This window comes from Lepidochelys olivacea, assembly GCF_965140295.1.
Source record: "Lepidochelys olivacea isolate rLepOli2 genome assembly, chromosome: 3".
NCBI lineage: Eukaryota > Metazoa > Chordata > Testudines > Cheloniidae > Lepidochelys > Lepidochelys olivacea.
The window spans coordinates 23671211-23683258 of record NC_140413.1 but is presented as its reverse complement, the minus strand read 5'-3'; positions in this window follow the sequence as shown (position 1 = coordinate 23683258).

The window sequence follows — 12048 nt, the reverse complement described above, 5'->3', positions numbered from 1 at the left end:
TTAGATATGTCTGCTGTCTTCACATGACATAGCCACAGTTCTTTGTGTATTTTCAGTAGGTACGAGCTTACTTTTGGCCTCCCTGAGAATGTCTGTCAAGCTGTATTTGGTTACAGTTCAAGTTCCCTGTTCTCCGTATTATTCTTCATTTTCTACTAATCTTCATCTTCTACTGATGACAGGACCCTACTGAAGGCATGTAATAATAATAAGAATAATAATAATAATTATGATGATTCCTATAGGGAGCTAGAATGGTCTTAGGGTTATATTAATTATTATTTTATTATTATTGTGGTCGTATCAGGGACCCGGACCCCACTGTGTTAGATGCTGTACAAACACAGATCAAAAGACAGTCCCTGCTCCAAAGAGCTTGCAATCAGCTATAGCGCACAGGACAGGGAGTAAGGAGATTGGGGTCTGTACCAAGTTTGGCAGTAGATTTGCCTTGTGACTTCGGGGAAAACATTTAACCTCTCTGGGCCAGAGCCAAATAAAAGGTGTTGCAGTTCTGTCTCCTTCTCCTCCAGCTCCTCCTCCTTCCACCCGCTCCCCCCACCCATTTTGTGTGGCATGAGGTTTGCTTTGAGGATGCCTGCCGGACCAGGCCCCGCAGATGAGATAGGTGGAATAGCCTATCATCATGTGAGCTGAGGATCTCACTGAGGCTTAGGCATGAGATAGATAGATAGATCTGGGCTCCTAGATCAAGGTGTTCGTGCATCACCAGAGGTAGAAACCTAAGTGCCTAGTGACCTTTCACAGCCAAAAATTAGGCACCGACAGATTTTTAAATATAGCAAAATGTAAACTGCAAATAATATATTGAACCATTTAGACACCGGAGCAGCCTAACAAAGGATGTGAAGTCTTTAAGGTACATCTACACTGCCGCTGGGAGGTGTGATTCCCAGCACAGGTAGACAGACTTGTACCGGTTCTGCTCAAGCTGGCATGCTAAAAATAGGAGCATGGAAGTTGCAGCGTGGGTGGTGGCTAGCTGGAGGTGCCGCACCAGCAGCACTGTCCATGCTGCTACTTTTAGTTCACTAGCTCCAAAGTGAGAGGAGCTAGTGTGAATCTATCCACTGGAAATCAGTTGCAGCGAGACAGTCATTACGGCACATCTTTCTAAAATGTACGCTCTAGGTAGGGTGACCAGATGTCCCGTTTGTATAGGGACAGTCCTGTTTTTTGGGACTTTTTCTTATATAGGCACCTATTACCCCCCACCCCCTATCCCGTTTTTTCACAGTTGCTATCTGGTCACCCTAGCTGTAGGTCAACCACAAGTTATTGGGCTCAATGCAGAAATTTTACTGGGTGAAATTCAATTGTCTGTGTTACACCAGAGTTTGGACAAGACTATCATAATGGTTGCTTTTGGTCTTACAATTAATGGATGGTCGCGAGGCTGGATTCAGTACGTTTTGTAAAGTACTTTAGGAGCCTCAGAGAGAGAAACTACAGGCATACAAAGAAAAGTATTGTTATCGTTTCCATTTGCTGGTCTGGGTTTGAGTGAATTCTAGGTGATGGTGCCTGTCATCCATGTTTGCTACTACTTCGGTTGTATCCCGTGTTCTTGTTTTGGGTTGCCATCACACCCATTTGTGCTGCAACCCTGTCAGCTCTCAGAGGTTAAATAGGTTCAGTGTAAGTCAGTGTTGAATGTGCTGCTGGAAGTGGACTGGACGAGTCAGAAGGTAGCAGTCTTCCCTCTGAGTTGGTACTGAACGAATGCCCCTACACCAGTGTGCTTTTTGGAAGCACTGTGGTCCTGGAGGTGATCCCCAATGACATTTGCAAAACCATTGCGCTGATCACCACTTCTGAGTAGTAAAGCTCCTGTGGCCACTTTTCACACGATTAAGGCTGATAGCTCTGGTGCCTGGCCAGGTTTCAATTTGGGTAATTAAATATTGTCTATGTACTGTAAATTCTCCCTGCTGTTTTAAACTGGATACTTCCTGTTCCAATCGGCTGCATAATGTTCCTCAGGGCTGTTGAAGAGTTGCAGTACTTTATCCTTAAGTTATCAAGATCCATTCCTCGATATGACCTCCTCTCTGCTGGAGGTGTCTAGGGGAATAACACCACCTAAAAAATGAGCAGCCCCGACCTGGAGGAAGCTCAGGATGAACCAGGACAGCCCAAGGATGCCACTCCCAACAGGGCTTGCATTGAGCTCCCAATGGAAATTAAATCAGTGGCCCTTGACAGAGAGTCCGAGAAATGGAAGCTAGAAACATAGCTTGCCTTCCTTGGCTATGAATGGTCCTGAAGTGCAGGGTGTTTCCTGTTCCAGATAGGATGAACCTAGCCCTACCTCTTCTAGGCAATAGATTTTTGCTGGTACTATGGCAGTGGTCCCCAAACTTTTCACAGTCATGCCCCATGAGCTCTGGGGAGGGGGAAGGAGGCCAAGCGGGGGAAGGGGGCCAAGCGGGGGAAGGGGGCCAAGACTGGGGCTGCAGCTAGGGGCGGGGCTGGGGCTGGGGATGGAGCCGTGGCCAGGGGCCGAGGCTGGGGTCACGGCCAGGAGCGGAGCTGCAGCTGGGGCCTGAGGCTGGGGGCAGAGCAGGACTGGGTGGTGCTCCCTTCCCACCCCCATGGGGGTTGGCCCGGCACCGCCATGCCCTCTGAAGGTTCCTCTGTGCCCCCCTAGGAGGCATGTCCTACAGTTTGGGGACCTCTTGTCCTATGGGTCTTTACTTGAGGTAGCATTCACTATATAATCACATATCCTTTCCACAAGACCCTGCACAGGATATATGGTGCTCACTAAGTGGGTAGCTATTCAATGTTTCGTTTTATCCTCACTGCTCGGTGTGTGGCCCCATGTCTTAGATACTGCACAGACTCTGAATAGAGAATTATTAACTTATTTGTGGGCTTTTTTAATGGCTGTTATCACCATAGGATCTGAGTGCATAGAATCTGAGTGCTTCACTGGCCCTCAGTTTCTCCACCTCCATTCCACTCCTTTCTGCCTTTCTTCCCTGCTACTTATTGTCTCAGTATTCTGCCGAGCTCTCTCCCCTCAGCATTCCAGTCAGGCTAATTCCTTGCTTCCATGTGGCATGGGCGTGGAGGGGGAGAGGGCACTGAGAGGACAGGAGAGGTAGTCTTCTGGCTCTCATTTCTGGTTCCTAGTGTTACAACAGCTCCCAGCAGCCAGAAGATGCAATTGCAGAGAAAGTTCTGTTCAGCCTTGGAACCCTGCTATGCATCACGCTAGGTCTGATTGTGGGGGACAGTACATGTTCAGTCTGGTCAGCTCCTAGGAATTGGGTGGGCATGTACCGTGGTAAGTGCAGATGAAATCTTCAGAGAATTTAGCTGCTAAACTCTATCAAGTCTCTACTGAGAATGTGCAGACTGATATTTTTTAGACTTCTAACTAGGCCAAATTCAGGTAGATTTTCACAGGGAATGGCAAAAATTGTAAGAATTTTTGAACATGAGCAAAACAAATTATTTTCCTCCATCCGTGTTTGCTGAAACAGCTGAACCATTTTTGTTGAGGGGGAAAAAACAAAAGTCTGAGGCAGACATATGGAGGTTACTTGCCTGTTACTGGAGGTTGTTCAAGATGTGTGGTCCCTATCTGTATTCCACACACAGATGCTCATGCTCTCCATGTGCCTAATTTGTGCCGAGATTTGTTGTAAGTAGTGTCCATTGGTCCATGCCTGCACAGTTGCTCTTGTGCTCTGAAACAAAGACATAAGGGGTGGCATGGGCCAATGCCTTTCCAGTTACTCTTCTTACCACAAATCAAATAAGATCCAAAGCGGGTGGGTAATGGAATACAGATAGGGACTACACATCTCAAAGAACCTCCAGTTACAGGTATGTAACCTCCACTTCTTTTATGAGTACTAATCCTTATGTGTATTCCACATGTGGGTGATTGGTAAGCAGTATTCAAACAGAGTGCGAGGATGCAGTTGGTAGGAATGTCTGTGATGCTGCTCTCACCACAGTTGCATCTGTAGAAGAGGACTGGACTAAGGTGTAATGCTTCATAAAGGTGTGGCTGGAGTTCCAAGTAGCTTCCTCACAAACGTCCAGAATAGGTACTTCTCAAAGAGATGCTGTTGAGGTTGCTTGTGCTCTTGTGGAGTGGGCCCTCACCGTTTCTGGGGGAGGAATACAGGCCAACCGATAACACAGAATGATGCATCTAGAGATCTATGGAGATAGTCTTTTGGGCAGATAATGCTTGTCCTGGCAAATGCTCTGCTATAATGGCAAATATCCTTGGTATTTTCAAATTGGTTTATCTGTTGCAGATAAGAGACCAAGGCTCATTTGTCGGCAAGGGAGTCAGTCTCTTTTTCTTTATTGAAGTGTAGGGTATTGGTAAGAATACTGGTAAATTAATAACTTGGTTCGTGTGAAATTCAGAAATTACCTTGGGGATGAATTTTGGGTGGAGGTGAAGGGAGACTTTTTCTCTATGAAATGTGGCATCATTTGTGTTAACAGTCTGTTTGTGCCCAAAGTGGGTGATCTCTAGTACCCACTTGTCTGTTCTTATTGCCCTCCAGTTGTGGGCAAAATTGGCAAAGCAATCACCAAAGGTTTGGGGGATCATGTGGCATGGCATCACTATAGATACACAGTTCTCAGGTGTCCTGGGTGATGGGTGCAGTTGAGTGGCAGTAGTTGAGGTGGAGGATATCATGTACCTGGGTTTTTGCACCCTCAAGCATTTACATGGTGGTTCGTAAGGGTGCTGGCAGTAAAATGGCTGAGAGGGAGGTCTGGGTCTGTAAATTTGCTTGAGGCATTTCTCTTTAAGGCTGGGGTATAAATGCCAAGGGAGCGGAGGGTTGTTCTGGAGTTCTTAAGAGAGTGAAGTGACTCATTAGTCTTTTCATTGAACAGATTAAACTCATGAAAGGAGAAGTCCTTGATAGTATTCTGGACCTCCTTGGGGAACCTCGAAGAGTGAAGCTATGATTTGCACGTCATGACTATGGCAAAGGTTTTAAACACAGTATCAGTGGAGTCCACATCTGCCTGAAGTGATGTCTTAGCCGCAAGCTTGCCTCCACCGATGAGGGTCTGGCATTGAGCCATATCCTTCTGGGGGGAGTTTGTCCCTGAATTCTACAAATTTGGAATATTTGGTGAAATCATACTTTGCTAACAAGGTCTGGTAGTTAGCAACTCTGAATTGGACCCTGGTTGATGGAAATACCTTCCTCTCCAGAATGTCAAGGTGTTTATCACTCTTGTCATCTGGAGTGGTCTCAGGGCCAGAAGATTTATGCAGACCTAATTCCTTTGCCATGCATGCAAGGAATCTGACTTGGAGAGACATGGAGAGGGATCTTTTTTCTTAGAGGTAGACCTGGAAAGGGATCTGTCTTCATGCCTGTGAGTATGTCCCCTGCTCTCATGAAAAGGCTTAACAGTTTTGGCCTCTGCTTCGGAGCTTGTGCTTGGAGGGGCACTGCTTGAAGTCTGAGGCTGTTGTACATGGGGACTTTCTGGCCTGCATCCAACTGGGGTCTCATGGCATTCTCCATGAGTTGTTTCTGCAGATGGAGCTCTTTTCCCTTGTGGATTCAGGGAAGGGAGGAGCAAGAAATGCTGCACTTAGTAGCGATGTGAGCCTCCCAAAACAGTAAGTCAGCACTGGTGTTCATTTCTGATGGAGAAGGACTTGGGGCAACAGATACAGTTCTTAACCCTGGGACTCTGGGTATAGTCCTTCTCCACAGGGAGAGACTCCCTGAGATGGGGAGAAACTATCAAACTATATTAACTATAAATACTAAAACCACTGAGGCACTAAGGCTAATATTAAAAACTATTTACAATATATTTATAGATTCTGAAAGTAGAGGAAGATCGTTTTAGACCCAGAGGATTCTGACTCAGGCCATGCGATCGTAACAAAGAATTGGAGAGGTCTCGGTCCTTGCCATGCTTTATTTCCTCAGTTCAGAGCACAAGGAGAGTAACTGCACGGGCATGGACCAACAGACACTATCTGCTACAAAGCTCTGGTCTCAGGCACATGAAGTGCATGCGTACCCACGTGTGGCAGAGACATAGGGACAAGCACTTGAAGAACTGTCTCATTTAAGCCCAAATAGTTACAGTTTGGCAAAGTTATAAGCAACTGAAATCTAGGCTTATAATGAAATGTATTAGGAACCTAAACTTAGACATCAGTACCAGCTCTGCCTTTAATATATTGTGACGGGGCAAGGCCAGATGGCTATAGAAAAGTAGTGGGAGATAGATATATTAGCTCCAGGCTAAACAAATCCCTGGTACCAGGTTAAGTGAAATGGAAGCTGCTCCACGTCAGTTAAGACACCTGGGGCCAATTAAGAACTTTCTAGAAGGCAGGGAGAATGCTAGGTTGATTGGGACACCTGAAGCCAATCAGGGGCTGGCTGAAACTAGTTAAAAGCCTCCCAGTCAGTCAGGTGGGTGTGCACGTCAGGAGCTGTGGAAGGAAGTTGTGCTGGTGGAGAGGCTGAGCAGTACACACCATATCAGGCACAAGGAAGGAGGCCCTGAGGTAAGGGTGAAGTGGAGCTTGAGGAAGTGAGGGCTGCTGTGGGGGAAATAGCCCAGGGAATTGTACATGTCATGTGTCTAAAAGGTCAGCTACCATAGCTGATACTATTAGGGTCCCTGGGCTGGAGCCTGGAGTAGAGGGTGGGCCTGGGTGCCCCCCCCGCACCTTTGCCCCCTGATTAATCACTGAGACTGGGAGACAACAGAGACTGTGCAAGGAAGGATAACTTCTCCTCACCTCCGTCACTGGCTTATGATGAAAATGGCTCAGTAGGCTGTGATCCTTGTCTCTAGAGAGAGAAAGGTTATGTGGAGGGTCACAGTGAGCCTCTGAGGCTAGCGAAATCCACCAGGAAATGCGGGGCCCATGGAGGCAAGGACAGAGCTTTGTCACTATATCCACATCTAAAAACATAAAACTCTTTGCAGTTTAATAAAAAAGCTCTGAAGTAACCAGTAGCCAACTTCTTGTCTTATTTTTATTGTCTGACAAATGTTTTTTAAAGGAAAAGGCTACACTGCCAACAATTATGATGAAATGTCAAAGAAAGATAACTAGTCAATTAAATTAGAGCACAGCAATGCAGACAAAATGAATCATGAATTACTTCTGATTTGCACTTAGAGTCCTTATAAAACCTATTTTCATTCCCACTGGATGATTTATATGACCCTTTTTTCCTAGGGTAGTGGATTCCAATTTTAATATATGCCCTGATAATTTTAATTCATATTGCAGAATCTGTCAGAAACAGCAAACATAATAGTTCACCATATCAACAGTTCTGATATCTTAATTAGAATAATCAAAGACCTATGTGATAATGCCAGATATGCAGTTAGAGATGGTGATAACATCAGCCAATGGTTTGCAGTGACAACTGGAGTAAGGGAAGGGTGTATTATGTCCCTGTTGTTTGTAATGGTCACTGACAGTGTCATGAGGAAAATAACCCCAGAAGGCAAATGAGGAATTTTATGGGCAAATGATAAAGTGCAGTTGGATGACCTTGTTTTTGCTAATGACATTGCTTAATGGGAAAAAAAGACCCAGCTTTTGGCAGACAGAGAAAAACAAGTTGGTTTGTTCATCAAGAAGGGGAAGACATGATATATGGCTATTAACGTTCCAAAAGCAAACATCTGAGTAGATGGAGAAGTACTGGAGGAAGTAAGTCATTTTATGTATCTGGAGAGCAAGATGTGCTATGATGGTGACACCATGCTAGATGTCAAACAACATCACAAGGATAAACTTGGAAAGATTTGGAAAAGTAGCATGATCAGCACTGATACAAAAATATGAATTTTTAACACCAGCATCATTTCTGTCCTCCTTTATGGAACAGAGTCATGGAAATCCACAACAGCAATTGATAAGAAGATCAACTCATTCCAAAGTAAATGTCTGCAGAAGATTTTCAGAGTCTTTTGGAAAGAGTTTATGTACAACTGTGACGTTGGTAGACCAGGTGCCGGCTCCTGAGAAGTCTCTTGGCATCAGCTGAGAACTCACAAATTCATAGCTTGAAACCAGACTACCTCACCTGTATGTTAGTATTGTTCAAGATAGGTGTTAGACTTGTAAGGATGTGTTTAGTGTTTAGACTCTATAAAATTCTTGTAAGTTGCTGCCTGCATTAATCTTACTGGTAATGTCTGTATCTCATGCTATAAGGTAATATGAAACGTTTGCTTTATAATTGTAAAAAATGCCTGTTCTGAACTTATGAACCTAGCCAGGAAGAATACTTCCCCCACCCATCACGAAAGACTATCAAAACTAAATGGGCCGCATTCACCCATGAAGAAGTTATGTGCAGGAGCACTCATCCCATTGGTTTGAACTCTTGGGGGAGGGCATATAAAGAGTTTTCTCTGTTTGGACTCTCACAAGGGCTGGAGCTAAGAAACAAAAGCAGAGATCTTCTGGGTCACCCATGGTTAGCCCTAAAAGACATTCAGACAGATTTCTACAGCTCTAGCACTCATGTGCTTATATGTTGCCTGCTTTAACCTGTAAATAACTCTTATTTATTTTTCCTAGTTAATATATCTTTAGTTAGTTTACTATAGGATTGGCTATAGGCATTGTCTTTGATGTGAGATTTGAGGTACAAATTGACCTGGGGTAAGTGATTTGTCTCTTGGGACTGGGAGAACCTGAATATTTTGTGATTTTTTTTTTTTTTTTGAATCAATGACCATTTATTACTAAGTCCAGCTTGCCTGGGTGCAAGATAGATTGGAGTGACTCCATGGTAAGACTGTTAGAGTGATCCAGGAGTTCACATTTGTTACTGGGATGGTGAAATCTAATTATAGAACATGCCACCAGTTTGGGGTGTCTGCCCTGCTTTTTGACAGTCTGCCCTGACGTTGGCACTCATGGTCATGAACCAGGCAATGTGATAACAACATCAGAAATTCTAAGTTGAAGCATCAAGCATGGCAAGATGAAGACAATGGACATTTTTAGGACATTATTTATGGATGCCAACAACACTTCCATGTCAGGTGACAACGTGGAGACCAGCTGGAAAAAGAAAAAGAGGGCAACCTACAGAAATCTATTGTTCTTATGTAGAACAATAGAGAATGAAGCTAAATCCATCAACATGACATTCAGAAGCCTGAATAGGCCAGCACAAGATGGAAATAAATGGCGGAAACTGGTGGATGCTTTATGTATCTGAGGGTGTGGGAGGATAAAGAAGAAAAAAAAGAATATGAATTGAATCCTTAACAATCCAGACTCCCCCCCCCCACACACACACAAGGCACTTATGTTTATTAGTTATGTATTCACCTATGTAGGACTCAGTCTGTCAGGAATGAAGGCCTGCAGCTGTGCCTGCCCAATCTTCAGGCAGCCAATGAGTGCAGCTGGGCCACAGCAGAACCACCTGATTGGCTAAGGCAGCCAAGTCTTTTGCTTTTAAGACCAGCAGCTGCGGACGATCAGCAGCTGCTCAGTGCTCATGCCCATCATTTCTCTGCCTCCCTGGGCTCACCTCTCTCCTACCCCTGTTCCTGCTCTGCTCCAGCCTAGATCCTGCCCTGCATCCAGCCTCATTCCAGCTTAGACCCTGTCCTGCACCTGGCCTCATTCCAGGCCTGTCCCAGCCTTGCTCCTGGCTTTGCTAACGCCACATAATCTGTTCTGACCTTCAGCTCTGATTCCTGGCTCTGACTCTGTCTTCACCTGTGGCTCTGTCATTCAGACTGTGATTCCTGTTTTGACCTTTGGCTCTGATCCCTGGCTCTGACTCTGCCGTGAAACCCATGCACCGCTACAGGTTGGGGACCAACTGGCTAGGCAGCAGTTCTGCAGAAAGGGACCTAGGGATTATAGTGGACGAGAAGCTGGATATGAGGCAGCAGTGTGCCCTTGCTGCCAAGAAGGCCAACGGCATATTGGGCTGCATTAGTAAAAGCATTGCCAGCAGATCGAAGGAAGTGATTATTTCCCTCTATTCAGCACAGGTGAGGCCACACCTGGAGTATTGTGTCCAGTTTTGGTCCCCCCACTACAGAAGGGATGTGGACAAATTGGAGAGAGTCCAGCGGAGGGCAACGAAAATGATTAGGGGGCTGGGGCACATGACTTACGAGGAGAGGCTGAGGGAACTGGGGTTATATAGTCTGCAGAAGAGAAGAGTGAGGGGGGATTTGATAGCAGCCTTCAACTACCTGAAGTGGTTCCAAAGAGGAGGTAGCTCGGCTGTTCTCAGTGGTGGCAGATGACAGAACAAGAACCAATGGTCTCAAGTTGCAGTGCGGGAGGTCTAGGTTGGATATTAGGAAACATTATTTCACTAGGAGGGTGGTGGTAACACATTCCAGTGCTTCTAGGGAGGTGGTGGAATCTCCGTCCTTAGAGGTTTTTAAGGCCTGGCTTGACAAAGCCCTGGCTGAGATGATTTAGTGGGTGTTAGTCCTGCTTTGAGCAGGGGTTTGGACTAGATGACCTCCTGAGATCTCTTCCAACCCTAATATTCTATGATTCTATGACCTTGAGCTCTGGCAGTCAGATTCCAACCACTAGGCCTGACTCCTGCTCTGACCACTTGCCCAGACTGACTACGGTCTGGTCTCCTGACATAATCCAACTCCCTTTGAAGTCAGTAGATTTGTAGTTTCAGAGGAGTATTTAACAACTTCTCCTCCATATTATTTAATTATTATTATTGGAGGGGCAGAGTTAGAATATACTGGGCTCTTGCAATCTTGGATCAGTGGCATCACTACTAGTGAACCAGCCATGTAAATTAGAGAAATCTTGTAACTGCTAGAAAATACTGAAGAGACCAGAACCAAAGGAGGCAGAAAGGTAGCTCACTGCCATCTTTACCTCCCCACAAGTTTCAGAGTAGCAGCCGTGTTAGTCTGTATCCGCAAAAAGGAGTACTTGTGGCACCTTAGAGACTAACAAATTTATTCGAGCATAAGCTTTCGTGTAGCTCACACGGGACACAGGTCACTTGCTGGAGGATTCTCTGCTCCTTGAAGTCTTTAAACCACGATTTGAGGACTTCAATAGCTCAGACATATGTGAGAGGTTTTTCACAGGAGTGGATGGGTGAAATTCTGTGGCCTACGTTGTGCTGGAGGTCAGACTAGATGATCATAATGGTCCCTTCTGACCTTAGTATCTATGAATCTATGCCCTCAGTGCTAATTTTGCAATCTTTAAGCATGAATTTGCTCTGTAAATAGTTTAGTAAGTAGCTCTGCTGGTGATGCACAAGAAGGATAAGAATCCATCTCACTCATTTTTTTTTTTTGTGGCTCTGCAGAGAACCTGAGTGGAAAAAACAATTAATACATACGGTTTTTAAATCTAAATTATGCAGAGATTAATTTTGTTATAGACTATATAGCACCATAGGTGTTGCTTCATAGAACAAATAAAGACAGATTGCAAGAAAATGAATCTGAATACTCACAAGGAGTAGCAGACCTGTTGATAAAAAATGTACTGTTTTCACAGTCACTTCTCAGACCTGCGCTTTAAGTTGAAATAAAGCAGAGAATTGTTAGAGTGTAATACATCTGCTGAAATTCTGGGTGAGTTTTCTTCTATTGTTGTTTCACTAATTCACATGTTAGCACAGTGATTGCTTTTAAAGTGTCATCTAGAACTGCTCAAAAATTTTCCATTAGTAAATGCTGATTCCACTAAATCAAAATGTCTTGCAGGAACATACAGATTTTGTCAACATTTTTGACAGGGAAACTATTGAAATGTTTCACTTTGATAAAGTTGAAATATTTCATGTTGACTTTATTGTTTTGACATATTATAATTATATTTATTGTCAAAATGAAACACTTAACCTTATTGAAATGAAATGTTTCAGCCTTATATTTTATTTTGCGAAAAATTCCAGGATTTCTACTTTTTGTCCTAATTGGGGACAAAACTAAATAATTTCCCATGGGATCGGAATTCTGTTTTTTTGACCAGATCTGGTGTTATTTATTAAATTACTG